At 46.3% G+C, this 19791-nt stretch overlaps 1 protein-coding gene across 6 annotated transcripts in view; it reads left to right on the top strand.

Moving 5' to 3' along the window:
• Nucleotides 1-19791, top strand: part of CABIN1 (calcineurin binding protein 1) — a 1028293-nt gene that overhangs the window by 264714 nt on the left and 743788 nt on the right. The window lies entirely within an intron of this gene.

Raw genomic sequence — 19791 nt, 5'->3', positions numbered from 1 at the left:
TATACAGATCCATGTTCAGTGTTTAGTTCTGCAGTTTGAATCCCTGATCAAAAGAAGCAGCTCACATTCTTTTAAAGTTGGTAAATTATTGAATGCCAGAAAAATGGTTAACAGTGTACTTTGTTATGCTAGAGATGTCTATGCCTCATGTTTACATTTAGGGTTTTGTGATTTTAAATAATAGCCAGGTTGCAGTTGTATGGTTAGGAGAGGACAAAATAGAGCCACGTGGTAGCCATATGTAGAAAGGGACATAACTTTGGACTTCTTAGACCAAGATTATTTAAAAAGGAAAGAATAAACTAAGGTAAAACGGGCCCATTTTGTGCTAAGCAGCTGGCTAGAAAGGTCATTGTCTGAATAGCGGCAAATAAATCAACCAGACGTGCCTCCATGCTCCAAACCAAGATTGCAGACAATAATTCCGTCTCAGAGGTCACATCCAGAAGACATACCCGGAGGAGAATTGAAATTTGAGAATTTTCCATCCCCCAGAAATCAATGCAGCATTAGAGAGGTTAAATAATTGTTTGCAAGAATATCCAAATACCAACCTCCCAACTGCCCCGGGAACTGAGAAATCTAGATGCCCATCTTTCCTTTTCCTCTGGTGGTGCAGGGAGCACCTCAGGCGGACCCAATCCGGCTTGCGGTCTGTTAACATGCGTTAAGTCTTGTTATTATCACATCACATTTGCTATGCATTCAGTGACTGTCAAATGGTCAGGCGCTGTCTTCCAAAGGTGCATGTCTACTTTCTTTCTCCAACTTTAAAGTTAGAGGATTTATTTGACAATCTTGTTGGAAACTAGGCGTTGGAAAGAGCTTTTTTTCTAGCACACAACAACATTTAAATGAACTGCTTATGTATTTCAAAATATATCAGAATTATGAATGCACAAATGAAGCACATTTTTAGTTATTTCTGAAGAGCGTTGGAAACAAATAATTGAATATGATCAAAATGGATCTTTAATCTAGGTGATGCAAATTCCACACATTTTCGTTTGTGCACTGTATAGTTTTATTACTACAACTGTATGTCTGTGCAATTGTATTGGTCATTTCAATTGAAAATGTCTTGTCTGTAATGGCAGTGTGCTACCACACCATGAATACTCCACTCTATGCCATTCCACTCTATTCTGCACCACTCCACACCACTGCACACTACTGTCAACCACTCTATGCCACTGCACTCTGCACCACTCCACGGCTCTGCACTCTACGCACTTCATGATACACCACTGCACTGTACCCTGTACCACTCTACTGTATTCCAAATCTGATAGACACTTCTAGTTGCAGATTCCTTACCTTCAAATTTCCCCCAGGTGTCAGTCTTGAACTGGAGATTTTTCTCGAGCAGTACCCCTGTGTGTCGTTAGGTGGTGTTAGTCGGCTCCGGGTCCGACATTGGTGCTGTGCACGCCGGATATGATGTTGTGGGACCTATATAGGCACCACCCTGGCATGTTAACATCAGTTATTTTCATTCCGCACTAGCAAGCGCAGATCTGAAGAAGATCTATCCCCAATCACTTTTTGACTGATCTTTTTCAACGTTTTGTCTACGTTTTTTGAGTGTTTTCACTCTTGATGCATCAAGATGTCGTCACACAAGACGGGGTTCAGGCCTTGCAAATCCTGTCATTGGATGATGTCCGTGACAGATCCGCAACTTGTGTGCTTGTGGTGTTTGGAGCGCGACCCCACCCCAAAGTTGTGCTCCGAGGGCCAGGCCCTGAATCCCAGAGCTTTGAGGGAGACGTCCCTGAAGCTATTCCCTTGAATTGGGTATTGGAGAGGATTGTGAGGGGTTGCTGGACCCTTTGGAAAACCAGCTTGAGGAGCCCATGGACTGGTGGACGGACCTGGGTGAGGCTAGCGATCCGGACATTTCTCTGGATGCTGGCATGTTTTCTCTCCCTACCGTGGCTATGGAGGTGGGAGTGTCCTACCCCATGGTGGTAAGGAGAGCAGCCGAGGTGTTGGGCCTTGAGCTGCCTTCAGTGGCAGTTAGGGCTAATCTCTTGACAGAAGTACTTCAACCTGGGGCTTCTTCTTCTGAACCCCTTTTGCCCTTTAATGAGGCCCTCACTGATGTCCTGCTGGGGACTTGGTCCAAAGCCAGCACAGATGCTCCTGTCAATAAGACAATCGCCTGCCGCCATAGACCAGCTCCAAATGACCCAGTGTGTTTCTGACGCAACACCTGATTCCTGAGAGCTTGGTTATCCAAGCCTCCATGTCCCCAGGTGCGTTCCCTTCCACACCCCCGGATAAGGAATCCAAGAGGTTGGATCAGCTTCAGAAAAAGATGTTTTCTTCCTCTGTCCTGGCATTGTGGTCAGTGAAAACCACATGTCTTTTGGGCCATTACACCCATACCTTATGGGATATGGTTCCTCAGTGCTGCCACAGGTACCAAAGGAGCCCTGAGCCATTCTTTCCTAAGCAGTTGCTGATGGGAGGGACGTAACTAATTTCACAATATGATGTGGGCTGGATATGACCAACTAACGATGCAGATCTGTTGCATCATCGGTGGCCTTAAGGTGCCATGCTTCATTGAGGACTTCTAGCTTTTTGGTGGATGTGCAATCCACTCTTATAGACATGCTCTTTGATGGCACCTGTCTCTTCGGAGACAAAGCCTTGGTTAGATATGTTCGCCTCCGCAGAGAATACGCAATGTCTGCAGTATTGCGCATTGGAGTGCCAAGATGGCAATCGCTCGGCGACGCTTTTCTTCTCGAGTGGAACTCAGGCCTCTTGTACGCCTTTCCGCTCATACCGCTTCTACGCATAGTTCGCAAGAAGATCAAGAATGACCGGGCCCAAATATTTCTTGTGGCTCAGGACAGGGCACGAAGAGTCTGGTATCTCGATATATTGAGCATGGTCGTTGATCCTCTCATCAGACTGCCTCATCGGGAGGATCTTATGTTGCAGCAGCAAGGGAGGATTCTCCACCTGAACTTGCCCAATCTCCGCCTTTTTGCATTGAGATTGAGCAGCAGCAGTTGACCACTTTTGACTTTCCGCCTGAAGTCTGTAATGTTTTCTTGGCAGCCAGGCGTCCTCCACCAAAACGGTATATGCATGTCATTGGAAGAAATTTGTGGCCTAGTGCACAAACAAGTCTGTTGACCCCCTCTGTCTGAGGTCCTGTTATTTATCCTTTCTCTGGCCCAGCAGGGCTCTGCTATGGGCACTCAGAAGGTTATTTATCTGCTATCTTTTCATTTTTGAGGTTGCCTGATCAACCGCCTTTGTTTAATTCTATTGTTCATAGTTTCCTTAAGGGTCTTACCCATATGTTTCCTCCATCCCCATTCCTTATCCACACTAGGATTTTGATTTGGTTCTGACATTCCTAATATGCACTTCTTTTGAGCCTCTTAACAATTGTCCTCTCAGGCCTCTAACATTGAAAACAGCATTCCTTTTGGCCATTACCTCTGCCCACAAGGTGAGTGAGCTGCAGGCATTGTCATCTAAGCCGCTCTACCTTTCCCTCTATCATGACAAATTGGTGCTTCACACTAGTGCCCCTTTTCTGCCAAAAGTGGTTGCACCCTTTTGTGTAGGCCAATCCATCACCTTACCTACTTTTTACACCCCCACATCCTTGTAAGGAAAGAAGAGGCTCCACTGCCTGGACCCAAAATAACGTTGGTTTTCTACCTAGATTGTACCAATTAGATACAGGTGGATAATCAACTCTTGGTTTGTTATGTAGGTACGGAGAAAGCTGGCAGTGCAGAAGTGAACCATCTCCAAATGGGTAGTACTCTGCATTAAAATGTGCTTTGCACTGTCTAAGAAGCAACCCCACGAGGGCTTGCGTGCTCATTCTACCAGAGCTAAATCTGTGACTGCTACATTATCACATAAAGTTCCAGTCCTTGACATCTGTCAAGCAGCAACGTGGCCTTCTCTACACACGTTTACTAACCACTACTGCCTGCTCAGTCAGGCCCGTAGAAACAACCTTTTTTGTCTGTTCGGTCCTGCAGGACCTTCTAGTATGATCTTAGTTCGCAGACCCACCTTTGGGAATGGTAATGCTTGGGTATCTATTCTTAGGTAAGGAGTCTGCAACTAGATGTTTCTATTAGATGGATAAGATACGTACCTTCGGTAACGCCTTATGTGGTAGAGACAAAGGGCCAGATGTACAAAAATGCAATTTAGCATTTCTTAAATAGCGACTTCATAGAAATTGCTTTTTAAGAAATGCAAAATGCTATGTACAGAGATACCAATTTCCTAATAGCGATTCCTGCAAAGTAGAACAATGAAACACCAAAATGTTCGACGTCGAAAACTTGTTGGATGAAGATTGGCAATACATTGAGACAGACTCTCTAGAAGGAGATATTGATACATACGCACTCCTCAAGAAGATCCCCGCTTGATAACACTGCTGCCTATAGTTCTGTCATCAAGAGAGCAACAGAAGACTATGGCTTAAAGATGGAAGAAGATCAAAGTGAATCCTGTTTCTCGTTATAAATTCTGCCTTTCCGAAGGTATAAGCCTTTGTTCGATGGCATTTGTCGCTGTAGATACACATGTTCTGCATAGCTCGCCATCTGGTGTTGGGTCGGAGTGTTACAAGTTGTTTTTCTTCGAAGAAGTCTTTCGAGTCACGGGACCGAGTGACTCCTCCTTCTGTCTCCATTGCGCATGGGCGTCGACTCCATCTTCGATGGTTTTCTTTCCGCCATCGGGTTCGGACGTGTTCCTGTCGCTCTGAGTTTCGGAACGGAAAGTTAGTTAGTATCGGAAGTTTTTCGTCGGTATTGTTGCGTTCGGGATCGGCGTAGTTAGAGTCAACACCGCATCGAAGATCGACGCGCTCCGGTGCCCTTCGGGGTAGTTTCGATCCCCCGTCGGGGCCTGGTCGGCCCGACCGCGTGTCGAACAACGTCGATGGAACGGACCCCGTTCCGTTTTTGTCCCAAATGCCACAACAAATACCCGTATACAGACCAACATTTGGTCTGTAACCTGTGCCTGTCGCCTGAGCAGGGTGAAGAGACTTGCGAGGCCTGTCGTGCGTTCCGGTCCCGAAAGACACTCCGTGACCGTCGAGCCAGGAGACTTCAGATGGCGTCCACGCCGACAGCGCACCGAGAGTTCGAGGAACAAGAGGAAGAAGAAACCTTTTCGATCCACGAATCGGACTCTGAGGAATTCGACGATCAAAGAACCGTGAGTAAGACGTCGAAAACAACACAGAAGAAAAGTGACAAGGCCCAGGGGACGCCACTGCCACCAGGCCATGGCTCCACCCATCAATTCGGTGACCGACCATCGGCACCGAAAAAGGCCAAAACAGTGCCGAGATCGTCCGACTCCGGTCGAGACACCGGCACGCAGCCTTCTCGGGATCGAGAAAGTGCTGGAGAAAAGCAACGACACCGAGATAGCGGTGTAGAAGCGGCTCGACGCCGAGACAGCGGCACCGACGAAGATCGACGCCAAGAGGTTTCGAGGCCAAAAAAGAAAAAAGCCACCTCGGAACCGAAAAGAGATACAGGCAGGGTTTCGGTGCCGAAACAACCCGTAACCGACCCAGGTCCAGGCTCTTATACAGAGGAACAATCACTGTCCTCTCAGATGCGAAAGCATAGGTTTGAGGAAGAGCTGCAGTCCACCGAAGTGGACCATACGCAAAAACGTATTTTCATACAGCAGGGAACGGGAAGAATAAGCACCCTTCCCCCTATTAGGAGAAAAAGGAGACTGGAGTTTCAAACAGACCAGGCGCCACAAACAAAAATGGTGAAAAAGGTGACTCCGCCACCCTCTCCTCCACCTGTAATTAACGTCTCACCAGCGCAAACTCCGTCACATTCCCCGGCTCACACCACCATGAGCCAAGGTGACCAGGATCAAGACGCTTGGGACTTATATGACGCCCCGGTGTCGGGCAACAGTCCGGAGGCATATCCAACAAAGCCCTCACCACCAGAAGACAGCTCAGCATACTCTCAAGTGGTGGCTAGAGCAGCACAATTCCACAACGTAAACCTCCACTCAGAACAAGTCGAGGATGACTTTTTATTCAACACCCTCTCCTCCACCCACAGCTCCTACCAAAGCCTGCCTATGCTGCCAGGTATGCTTCGGCACGCAAAGGAAATATTCAAGGAGCCGGTCAAAAGTAGGGCAATAACGCCAAGGGTGGAAAAGAAGTATAAGGCACCTCCTACGGACCCTGTTTTCATCACCACACAGCTGCCACCAGATTCCGTCGTAGTAGGAGCAGCTCGGAAAAGAGCCAACTCCCACACATCTGGGGATGCACCACCCCCAGATAAAGAGAGCCGCAAGTTCGATGCAGCTGGGAAAAGAGTCGCAGTACAAGCTGCAAACCAGTGGCGCATCGCTAACTCTCAAGCACTACTTGCGCGCTATGACAGAGCCCATTGGGATGAGATGCAACACCTCATCGAGCATCTTCCCAAGGAACTACAAAAGAGGGCAAAGCAGGTGGTTGAGGAAGGGCAGAACATATCAAATAACCAGATACGTTCTTCTATGGACGCAGCAGACACAGCTGCAAGAACAATTAATACATCTGTGACCATTAGAAGGCACGCATGGCTAAGAACGTCTGGGTTCAAACCAGAGATACAGCAGGCAGTGCTCAATATGCCATTCAACGAAAAACAACTGTTCGGACCAGAAGTGGACACGGCAATCGAAAAACTTAAAAAAGACACTGACACTGCTAAAGCCATGGGCGCACTCTACTCCCCGCAGTGCAGAGGAACCTACAGCACCTTCCGCAAGACACCCTTTAGAGGGGGGTTTCGGGGTCAGGCCACACAAGCCAGCACCTCGCAGGCAACACCGTCCAGCTACCAGGGACAGTACAGGGGAGGCTTTCGGGGCCAATACAGAGGAGGGCAATTCCCTAGGAATAGAGGAAAATTTCAAAGCCCAAAAACCCCTACAACCAAGCAGTGACTCAGATGTCACTCACCCCCTCCACACAACACCAGTGGGGGGAAGAATAGGTCATTATTACAAAGCATGGGAGGAAATAACTACAGACACTTGGGTCTTAGCAATTATCCAACATGGTTATTGCATAGAATTCCTACAATTCCCTCCAAACATACCACCAAAAGCACAGAATTTATCAAAACAACATTCCGAACTCCTGGAAATAGAAGTTCAAGCACTATTGCAAAAGAATGCAATCGAATTAGTACCAAACACACAAACAAACACAGGAGTCTATTCACTGTACTTCTTAATACCAAAAAAGGACAAAACATTGAGACCAATCCTAGACCTCAGAATACTAAACACCTACATCAAATCAGACCACTTTCACATGGTCACGCTACAAGAAGTGTTACCATTGCTAAAACTACAGGACTACATGACAACCTTAGACCTCAAAGACGTGTATTTCCATATACCAATACATCCGTCGCACAGGAAATACCTACGGTTCGTATTCAAAGGAATACATTACCAATTCAAAGTATTGCCTTTTGGTTTAACAACCGCACCAAGAGTCTTTACAAAATGTCTAGCAGTAGTGGCTGCACACATCAGAAGGCAGCAAATACATGTATTCCCGTATCTAGACGACTGGCTAATCAAAACCAATTCACTAACAAAGTGCTTACAACACACAAATCAAATCATACAAACCCTTTACAAACTAGGGTTCACCGTCAACTTTGCAAAATCCAACATTTTGCCTTGCAAAGTACAACAATACCTGGGAGCCATAATAGACACAACAAAAGGAGTAGCCACTCCAAGTCCACAAAGAATTCAAAATTTCAACAAGATCATACAACGCATGTATCCAACACAAAAAATACAAGCAAAGATGATATTACAACTCCTAGGCATGATGTCTTCATGCATAGCCATTGTCCCGAACGCAAGACTACACATGAGGCCCTTACAACAGTGCCTAGCATCACAATGGTCACAAGCACAGGGTCACCTTCTAGATCTGGTGTTAATAGACCGCCAAACTTACCTCTCGCTTCTATGGTGGAACAGTATAAATTTAAACAAAAGGCGGCCATTCCAAGACCCAGTGCCACAATGCGTAATAACAACAGATGCTTCCATGACAGGGTGGGGAGCACACCTCGATCAACACAGCATACAAGGACAATGGAAAGTACATCAAAAAAACTGCATATAAATCACCTAGAAATGCTAGCAGTTTTTCAAGCATTAAGGGCTTTCCAACCAATTATAACTCACAAATACATTCTTGTCAAAACAGACAACATGACAACAATGTATTATCTAAACAAACGGGGGGACACACTCAACGCAGTTGAGCCTTCTGGCACAGAAGATATGGCGATGGGCAATTCACAACCACATTCGCCTAATAGCGCAGTTTATTCCAGGGATCCAGAATCAACTTGCAGACAATCTCTCTCGATCACCAACAGGTCCACGAATGGGAAATTCACCCCCAAATTCTAAACACTTACTTCAGACTCTGGGGAACACCTCAAATAGACTTGTTTGCAACAAGAGAGAACGCAAAATGCCAAAACTTCACATCCAGATACCCACACAGGCAGTCCCAAGGCAATGCCCTATGGATGAACTGGTCAGGGATATTTGCCTACGCTTTTCCTCCTCTCCCTCTCCTTCCTTATCTGGTAAACAAATTGAGTCAAAACAAACTCAAACTCATTTTAATAGCACCAACTTGGGCAAGGCAACCCTGGTACACAACACTGCTAGACCTATCAGTAGTACCCCACATCAAATTGCCCAACAGGCCGGATCTGTTAACACAACCAACAGATCAGACATCCAGATCGAGCATCGCTGAATCTAGCAATCTGGCTCCTGAAATCCTAGAATTCGGACACTTACAACTTACTCAAGAATGTATGGACGTCATAAAGTAAGCCAGAAGGCCGTCCACTAGGCACTGCTATGCAAGTAAATGGAAGAGGTTTGTCTGCTACTGCCATCATAATCAGATCCAACCTTTACACGCAACTCCAAAGGACGTAGTGGGTTACTTGCTTCACTTACAAAAATCTAACCTAGCCTTCTCTTCCATTAAAATACACCTTGCGGCAATATCTGCATACCTGCAGACTACCTATTCAACTTCCCTATATAGGATACCAGTCATTAAAGCATTCATGGAAGGCCTTAAAAGAATTATACCACCAAGAACACCACCTGTTCCTTCATGGAACTTGAATGTTGTCTTAACAAGACTCATGGGTCCACCTTTTGAACCCATGCACTCTTGCGAAATACAGTTCCTAACCTGGAAGGTTGCATTTCTCATCGCCATTACATCTCTAAGAAGAGTAAGCGAAATTCAGGCGTTTACAATACAAGAACCTTTTATACAACTACACAAAAATAAAGTTGTCCTAAGGACTAATCCCAAATTTTTACCAAAGGTTGTTTCACCGTTCCACCTAAATCAAACAGTGGAACTACCAGTGTTCTTCCCACAGCCAGATTCCGTAGCTGAGAGGGCACTACATACATTAGATGTCAAAAGAGCATTAATGTACTACATTGACAGAACGAAAAACATCAGAAAGACTAAACAACTATTTATTGCATTCCAAAAACCTCATGCAGGAAACCCAATATCAAAACAAGGTATAGCCAGATGGATAGTTAAATGCATCTAAATCTGCTACCTTAAAGCAAAACGACAACTGCCCATTACACCAAGGGCACACTCAACCAGAAAAAAAGGTGCTACCATGGCCTTTCTAGGAAACATCCCAATGCAAGAAATATGTAAGGCAGCCACATGGTCTACGCCACACACGTTCACTAAGCACTACTGTGTAGACGTGTTATCCGCACAGCAAGCCACAGTAGGTCAAGCCGTGTTAAGAACATTATTTCAAACCACTTCCATTCCTACAGGCTGAGCCACCGCTTTTGGGGAGATAACTGCTTACTAGTCTATGCAGAACATGTGTATCTACAGCGACAGATGCCATCGAACTGAAAATGTCACTTACCCAGTGTACATCTGTTCGTGGCATCAGTCGCTGGAGATTCACATGTGCCCACCCACCTCCCCGGGAGCCTGTAGCAGTTTGGAAGTTAGCTTCAACTTTGTACATTTGTATATATATTATTTTAACCTTAAATAGGTACATACTTAGTCACTCCATTGCATGGGCACTATTACTACAACACAACTCCTACCTCACCCTCTGCGGGGAAAACAATCGAAGATGGAGTCGACGCCCATGCGCAATGGAGACAGAAGGAGGAGTCACTGACTCGAAAGACTTCTTCGAAGAAAAACAACTTGTAACACTCCGACCCAACACCAGATGGCGAGCTATGCAGAACATGTGAATCTCCAGCGACTGACGCCACGAACAGATGTACACTGGGTAAGTGACATTTTCATTATCTTCCTAAGCTGCCAAGCATCATTGATCAAGAAAGGGAAGCATTCAGGGAGCCAGCTGTAGTCAAAGTGGCAACCCCTAGGGCTGAAAAAAATATAAACAGTTCTCTCAGGGGCATGTCAAGGCAAGCTCAGTTATATTCACCACAGCCCGAAGGAGAGTCAATGTTCCAGCAACCATGGGACCTCCACCTTGAGAGAGAGAAAGCAAACAATTGAAGATGGAGCGCTCAGCTGTAGTGCAGTGGTGCATAGCCAGTTCAAATGTGCTTCTTAACAGATGTGATAGCCAGCAAAGGGACAAAATCAAAGAGCTGATGCAACGTGTTAGACCTGGCAGCTTTTTGGCATGTCTCCCCTGTTTTTGCCTTCTGACCTCCTGGTTCTATGGTGTACTGGACTCTGTTTTTGCTGGTTTATTGTCTCTGCGCACTCTATCACTGCTAATCAGTGCTAAAGTGCAAGTGCTCCCTATTGAAATTGTACTGTTGATTGGTTTATCCATGATTAGCATATTTGATTTACTGGTAAGTCCCTTGTAAAGTGCACTAGAGGTGCCTAGGCCCTGTAAATCAAATGGTACTAGTGGGCCTGCAGCACTGGTTGTGCCAGCCACATTAGTAGCATTAGTAGCCCTGTAACCATGGCTCAGACCTGCCACTGCAGTGTCTGTGTGTGCAGTTTTAAACTGCCAATTCGACTTGGCAATTGTACCCACTTGCCAGGCCTAAACCTTCCCTTTTACTACATGTCAGGCACCCCTAAGGTAGGCCCTAGGTAGCCCAGGGGCAGGGTGCAGTGTATGTACAAGGTAGGACATATACTAGTGTGTTTTAAATGTCCTAACAGTGAAATACTTCCAAATTCGGTTTTCACTGTGCAAGGCCTATCTCTCTCATAGGTTAACATGGGGGCTGCCTTTAAATATACTTAAAGCGCAGATTCCCTTTGAGAGCAGATAAAAATGTGGAGTTCAGGGTCTCTAAACTCACAATTTAAAAATACATTTTTAGTGAAGTTGGTTTTTAAATTCTGTTTGAAAATGTCACTTTTTGAAAGTAGGCATTTTCTTGCTTAAGCCATTCTGTGATTATCTCTGGGTCAGTTTGACAGTTGGGCTGTTTTGCACCCCTCTAGACAGTGACACAAAAGGGGAGGAGGGTGTAGCCTGCATACCCTGATGACCCATCTGAGCTAGAGGGGAGAGAGGAGTGGTCGTTCACACCGGAAAGGACTGTGCCTACTCTCACACAATGCAGTCTCCAACCCCCTGGTGTGTTCCTGGGGCCTGGGCTGGACAAGGAATGATCTGGCAAACACATGAGACTTTGCTTTGAAGTTTACCAACTTCAAAGGCAAAAAGGTGTATAAGAAGAAGGCCCAAAACCCCAGACTTTTGGAATCTTTCTGGAATCAACAGGAACCTCTTCCAAGGAGAAGAGCTGAAGAGCTGGAGGAGGAGTACTGTCCCTTTGCTGTGCTGCTTTGTTGGACTGGCCTAGAGTTGCTGCTTCTGCCTGAAAAGAGTGCAAAGGGTGAACTCTGCTGTGTGTCCTGCTTGAGAAAGTTCTCCAAGGGCTTGGAGTAGAGCTTGCCTCCTGTTGGAAGTCTCAGGGACACCAAAGACTTCAGTTTCTTCGACCTGCAGCACTGGCAACTGTGTGTTTTGTGCTGTTCAAGTGGAGAAACCACTGCGCCGCTGCCAACGATGCGGCTGGCCTGCACCATGACCTGTCGACGTCGCAAAGAGTCGCATTGCCCGCTTCGCACCGCGACCCTGATCTCATTGACGCTGTCATCAGACGGCTTCACCGAGCCGCTGCTCACACCGCGACGTGTGGGCCCGCACTCCGGGATTGTCTGCTCACATCGCAGCCTGAGTCTCCCCGACGCCACCGCTCCTGATGACACCGGTCCGCTGTCTGCACCATGGCCTGTGGACACCGCTCGTGAGGAGCACAAAGCACCGTCCCATCCCGCACCGCAGCCCCGGTCCACCGACGCCAGCACCATCGACTCCAGTGTCTGCACTGTCCCGCACCGCTGCCTTGGGCCTACGGACGACAGCGCTTCCGCAACAATGATGCTGCTGCCTGCACGTGACCTGTGGACACCGCACGTTGCATTGCCCCGCTTCACACCGCAGCTTTGGTCTCACCGTTGCCGCTGGACGCCGTCACCGTTGCCTGCATCGTGATCTAGTGGCACCACACATCGTATGGTCCCGCTTCGCACCGCAGCCCCGACGCCATCGCTCCTGACTTCATCAGCCCAGAGTTTGATCTGCAACATGTGTGACTTAAAGGGACGACTAGTCCTACACTGACTTTGGAACTGACACCGCGACGTCAGCAACAGCGCTCTCTGGAGCTCACCGTGAGGATCACAACGCCCTACAAATTCAAGGAACTGTTTGCTGGTCTTCCCGACACTGTCGCTGGCCTGCGACGCCGCGGCCAGCCTGAACTGTTGGTTTTGTTGATCACGACGCTGTGATAGCCCCAGTTGGAGCTATTGACTTCAAGGAACTTTAATTTTTAGTAAATCTTGCAGAATTCATATTTTTATTACTGTATGTTGAATTTTTATTGTATTTGGTCCTGTTTTAAATAGATAAATATTGGCTATTTTTCTAAAACTGGTATGGTAGTGTTTTCACTGTGTTACTGTGCGTAAGGCAATGCCTTACACATTGCTTCTGAGATAAGCCTGACTACTCGTGCCAAGCTACCAAGGAGGTGAGCAGGGGTTATCTGAGGGAGTATCACCCTTATCCTGACTAGAGTGAGGGTCACTACTTGGACAGGGTGTAAACCGACTGCCAACTAGAGACCCCATTTCTAACACAACACCTTCTAGATCAGTATCAAAAGAGGGCAGAAAATGTCAACGTGGAGGGCAAGAATATTGCACACTTGCTTGAAGTCGACCCTAGATGCAGCAGACACTGCCAGCCTACAGCTTGGCACAGGTACCACCCTGGAAACACATGCTTGGGTGGGGGTGTTAAGGTATAAACCTGATGTACAAGCTATGGTTATCATCATGCTGTACATCGGAGATGCATTCTTTGGACCTCAGGAATGTCTTTCTTCATGAGACAGCATAAGCGATTGGAGCACTACCGTTCACATGTTTCAGGAGTACCCCTGCAGCCAGAAGATCATCAACCAACAGAGGAAGAGTGCATTCAGCGACTGGACACCCATCCCCGACCAGTGCCCAACCCAGGGGACCACTCCACTATGGCAGTGCTTAGGCATGCAGCAACAGCCTTTTTTGGGGAAAGCAAGAGGCAGAGGATCGCCTCCAAGAGAGGCAGGACCCTCAAGCAAGTGACACCGCTTTGAAGATCCCTCCACATGTAACACCAGTGGTGGGAAAAATCTGAGGATTCATCTTCCCTTACAGGAGTACCATCAGCTTTGACAAATGGATCCTATATATTATTCGTCATGGATATTGTATCATACTGTTAAAACAGCTTCCAAATATCAAACCAAAGACAAGACCAATCAACCCAAAAGAACAAAGAAGCCTCAAAGAAGAGGTTGACGACCTGTTACAAAAACAAGCAAAAGAGATAGTTCCAACAGAGAAAAGAGGACAGAGTCTTTACTCTTTCCAGGTACCAAAACTGGACAAATTCCTAAGACCCATCCTGGACTTCAGACCCTTAAACAGGTACGTTAAGACATAGAAATTCAAGATGACAACTCTCCAAGAGGTCATACCACGCTTGAAGAAGGGAGAATACATGGCAACCGTAGATCTCAAAGATGCATACCTTCAGATCCCAAGAAGCAAAAACACAAGAAGTTCCTGAGATTCCTGGTAGACAGAGTACACTACTTGTTCAAGGCTCTGCCATTTGGTATAAAATCAGCACAAACGGTGTTAAAAAAAAATAAAATACCTGGCTGCTGTGGCTGCACATCTGAGAAGGAAAGTAATACTTGTGTACCTTTATCTGGACGGGTTGGTAGTAAACATGGATCATTCGAGAGATGCCAGGAGAGCATAAGGACCACAACTCAAACCCTACACAATTTAGGGTTCTCCATAAAGCATGAAAAGTCAGCACCAACACCACAGAAAGAAAAAAACAAATCCAGGAACATGGCTAGACTCCAAACAAGGTAGGGCTTTTCTCACACAGAGGAGGATTGACACACTGATAGATAAGATTCGCCTTTCCAGAAGGGGCAAGCTGTGACAGTGAGGATCGTGGGAAAACTGTTAGGCACAATGGATTCCTGCATTCTCCTCATCCCAAACCAAAGGCTCCAAATGAGACCAGTTCAGGAATGGCTGCAGAGATATTGGTCATAAGTGATAGGGAGTTGGGTAGATCTAGTAGTTGTAAAATACACAGGAAACTACAGTGGTGGAGCATTCTAAACATCACAATGGGTAGACCTTTTCAGAGCCCAACTCCCTCAGTCATGATCACAACAGATGCTTCACATTATGGTTGGGTAGCCCACATGAAGTCGTTGAAGGTCAGAGGAGTATGGAGTCCACTGGATGTGGTGAAGCACATAAACATAGTGAAACTGAAAACAGTCTTTCTGGCACTGAAAGCCTTCCAGTCACAAATCATGGGGAAGACCGTGCTGGTGCAAACAGACAATGCAACAACCATCTTCTACCTCAACAAACAAGGAGGCACAGGATCCCCCCAAACTGTCCACTCTAGCACAGGAGTTATGGACATGTGCCATTCAGAGACACATCACACTAGTCACAGTACATCTGCTAGTAGTATGGAACACAGAGGCAGACAAGCTCAGCAGACTGGCAAGCATCTCCCATGAGTGAGAGCTAAAGCAGGAAGTAGTGCACATGATATTCAAGAAGTGGGGAACACCAACAGTAGACCTTCGCAACACAGGAGAACACAAAATGCCAAATCTTCACAGCCAGATTCCCAAACCTTGCATGCTCTGGGGAATGCCTCGTCATTCAGTTGGTCAGGGACATTTGCATACACCTTTTCACCAATTCCTCTGATGCCACTAGTAAAATAGAAGTACGAAGAAACAACAAGGACACTAATCTAACCTCCCATAATCTGACTGCAATGTGCAAGGCAGACCTGTTAATCAGATGTAACAGAACTGGCGTAGGGCAGAAGGGTGGTTCTACCAGCGCCTCAAGACTTACTAACAATGCAGAAGGAATGTATGCTCCAAATTAAAGCTGCACACACTGAAGCTGGCAGCATGGCTCCTGCGAAGTTAAAATTTGGCCCCTACTCTTGCATGAAAGGACTATACAGGAAGCCAGAAGACTGTTCACAAGACAGTGTTACACTGAAAAATGGAAATCTTTCAAACAGTAGCTCATCACAGTGGCACCCGACTGCGACTGGACTCACGATGCAACCGTGTTAAAATACCTCACCCATATACTCTGTGAATGGTTATCATACATCTCACTCAAGATACACCTAGAAGTCCTCGTAGCATACTCCATGGGTGTAACAGGCCGACATTTCCTTCAAACTCCGGTCAACAAAAGATTCCTAGAAGGATCAAAAAGAATGGCCCTGCCAACGTAACTTGCTACACCTGCGTGGAATCTGAACAGAGTACTCACACAGCTAATGCAACCACCGTTGAACCAATGCATAGAATAGAACTCTAGTATCTAACCCTAAAAGTGGCCTTCTTGGTGGCCTTCACCTCACTGTGTTGGGTCAGAGAACTGCAGGCACTGAGAGTGCAAAAACCATACCTCCAAATTCTGACAAAAATAGTTTCAGCCTTTCACGTCAAACAAATACCTCTTCAAAAAAACAAAATCTAGAGCAGAAAGGGCTCCCCACACGCTAGACGTTCGAAGAGCAGTGTGTATAACATTTAGTAAACAAGGACAATAACAAAGAGTAATCAATTCTTTGTCTCCTTCAGCTACTCCTCCAAGGGGATGCCAGTAAGCATAACAACCATTGCAAGATGGATAGTGCAGTCAATACTAAGACGCCATGCAACAGCGGAAGTTGCAGTGGAAGAAAGACCTAGAGCTTATAAGGACAAGAAAAAAGGGAGCAACCTTAGCATTCATTGCCAGTGTCTCCATCAAGGACACATGTAGGACAAATACTTGGTCATCTACACACATCTTTAACAAACATTACTGTGCTGACATTTAGGCCAACAATTAAGCTCAGACGGAACAGAGAGTTTTAAGGCATCAGTTTGTGTACTCAAATTCATTGTAGCCCAACATCCCAAAGAACAGAAAACACCTCTACAAAGACAATGCACAGCATGTGAATCCAAAAAGGGATTCACATTGAAAAATGAAATGGTTACTTACCAGTAGACGTAGTTTTGCAGCTTGAATAGTTTGTGGATTCACATGTGACCCACCCAGCGCTCCAGGATGAGAGAGTTTGCAACAGGAGAAGGGTAACAAAACAAAATCTGAAGATGGCTACCACATATAGAGGTCTGACATCATCAAGGTGGAACCTATGGCTAAATAGTCGTCGACCTTAAACAAACAAAAAAAAGTACAGCATTCCGGACCCAATCATTAGATGGCGGCATAATGCACAGCATGTGAATCCAGAAACTCTTAAAGCTGCAAACCTACTCCTATTGGTAAGTAACTATTTCGTTCTTCACCAGTTGGCAATCCTTGAGCACCACTGATGCCTACCATGGTACTTTTTGTGCAGACGTTGGTACTGAAGCCTCTGGCACCTCCTAAAGAGCAGTTTATACCTAAGACCAACACAATCTTACAGAGATCCACGAGGAAAGCCCATAAGGTCTGTACATCTCTGCAGGGGTAGGGCCAGACAATGCATGACCTATTTAGTTCAGACGTTGACCCAATCCAGATGCCAGGTATCAGCTAGCTTCGGACTGGCGGTAACCTCGAGGCAACCAACCTTCCTCCAACTCTGTTGCCTGATACAGCAGACCAATTGCCCCTGCAGCATGCCAGTGGGCCAACATACCTCCCTGTTAATAAAAATTTATTGTTCCTTTGAACTACCCCCCCCCCCCCCCCCCCCCCAAACTTTGCATAGTTTCATGCGAGGCTAAGGAATGCAGCTGATGTCCTTGAGTTCTCATTGCTTACTGTTGAGACTAAGACCAACATCTTGACAGAGGCCCTGCAGCCTACTACTAGCACCATTGAGCCTTTACTGCTCTTTAATGAAGCCCTAATGGACTCAGTCTTAGCAACATGGGAAAATCCCACCTGTGCTCCTGCAGTGAACAGATTGATGACAGAACCAGCACCAGAGCACCCAGTTTGTTTTTGTGAACCCATCCACAGAAAGCTTAGTGTTAGAGGCTTTCTTGCATGCTAAGCAGAATCTCGAATTTGGTATGGCAGGTCCAGTGCGAAGGAAGTTGAAGAAAAATTGAGGCATTAGGTAAGAAGGTCTTTTCAGCTGGCAGCCTGGCCTTGCGTTCTCTGAATGCAGCCTGTTTGCTGGGTCTACTAGCTTTCTGCATCCTTCTCATCACCCATAGATGCTGGCACATGAGGGCTTTTCATCGAAGACAGTGGTTCCAACCAGGAGTAGATCTGGCTAGTCTCCAGCTCCCTGAACACAATGGCTGACTTTTTTTTAGTAGACATCATCTTGTTGACCACAAGTAGTGTTGCTTTCTAGAGATGGTACAGCTCATCTTTGCTCTGTGTAGCTCCCCTCAGGTTGATCTCTTTGCCACTGGCAATACTGCCTGTTGCCCATAGTTCTGTGCACTCAAGTAACAACTACAGGAAAACCTTCTAGACACATTTCGATTGAAGTGGAACTTTCTGCTTCATTACTTGTTTCCTCCATACCCTTGACCCCTTGAGTTCTGATAAAAATTTGCCACAACCAGGCCCAAGTCATCTTTATCGCCTGGACTGCAGAGAAGGCTGTGGTATGCGGATCTTCTGCACATCTCAGCTGTCCCCCGCTCCATTTTCCTCTCATGGTGGACCAAATGGAGGTTCAGGTTCTGCACCCCAATCTCCAGAGACTCCACCTTCATGCCTGTAGATTAAGCAGGGGCATTCAAGCACATCTCACTTACCTGCCGGAGTTGACTGTTATTACCGTAACCCATCATACTTCCCCCAAGACAGTGTACTGCAGGAGGTGGAGCTGTGGGGAAACGTCCTTAACAGTTTGTCCTTAAGGATACAGACGTTTCCCATGCATGCGGAACCACGCTTGCTGAAACAAGGCATGGCTTCTTCTGTACCTTAACCATGCATGTGCTAAACTACGCATATGTGTGTTTAAGGCACAAAACAAACATGCATTGTTCGCGAGAGGATGCAAAGGATGCAGTGAGGTAAGTGAGGCTGGAGCAGAGGTGGGGGATAGTTTAAGTTATTCAGGGGTGTGCAATTTTTTGTTTAAGGGGCGGGTGTGGGGGGGGTTTGGATATTTTATTTAGGGGTTAGGGTGGGGGGGTCGTGCTATTTTCTTTTTTTTTTTAGGGGCAGGAGTGGGGCGTTTGGGTATTTATTTATATTTAGGGCTTGGGGTGGGGGAAGATTTAATGAATAGTGGGAAGAGGGTCGGGTAGTTAAGGTAATAGGGGTGGGGGTAATTGAGGGCCTCAGGGCTGGGGTTGCATGAGAGAACCGCACATGCCGTTTGCATGCCATTTCCACACATGCCTTTACTAGGCATGCTTTTACAAAAAAAATTGTTGTAAAGGCATGCGTGGTAAAGGCATGTGTGGAAACACAGTTGTGGTTCTGATCCCGCTGTTAAGGCATGCGTTGTTCCGCCATGCGTGGTTCCATCATACAACTGACCTGTATGATGAGATCATGAAGTCGATCCCTTGAAGACTTGCTTGTTGGAAATCCTACACTTTGTGCTTTTGCTGGCCCAGCTATTTCTGTTCAAATGGCATTTCCAATAATATAAGATTTCTAAAGGAACTCACACTGTTTCCACCCACTCCATTTGTCATGTTACAGTGAATCTGTTGACCTTTTTGAGGAATGCTGCGTTCAAGCCCCTTCATAGTTGTCAGTTAAGGCTTTTGAGTCTCATAACAGTTTTTCTGGTTGCTATGATTTCTGCGAGGCACGTGAATTACAGGTGAGTGTTCTTCTATTGTACATGGGCTTCTTCCTGGACAAGGTAATCCTATGGACCAAAATGGATTTCCTTCCCAATGTGTTGACCCCTTTCCTTTTTGGGCCATATATTACCCTTCTCTCTTTTAACCCTCTGCCCTATGCCAACCAGGAGGAGTGGAGACTATATGGACAGGACCACAAAAGGGCAGCCAGCTTTTACATTGATTTTACAAAAGAGATCCCTTCTAACAATCAGCTTTTTGTGCGTGACACAGGCACCAAAAAGGGCAAGGCATTAAGGTGTG

Source organism: Pleurodeles waltl, chromosome 11 (genome assembly GCF_031143425.1).
Source record: "Pleurodeles waltl isolate 20211129_DDA chromosome 11, aPleWal1.hap1.20221129, whole genome shotgun sequence".
Lineage (NCBI taxonomy): Eukaryota > Metazoa > Chordata > Amphibia > Caudata > Salamandridae > Pleurodeles > Pleurodeles waltl.
This window is presented reverse-complemented; position numbering and strand designations above follow the sequence as displayed.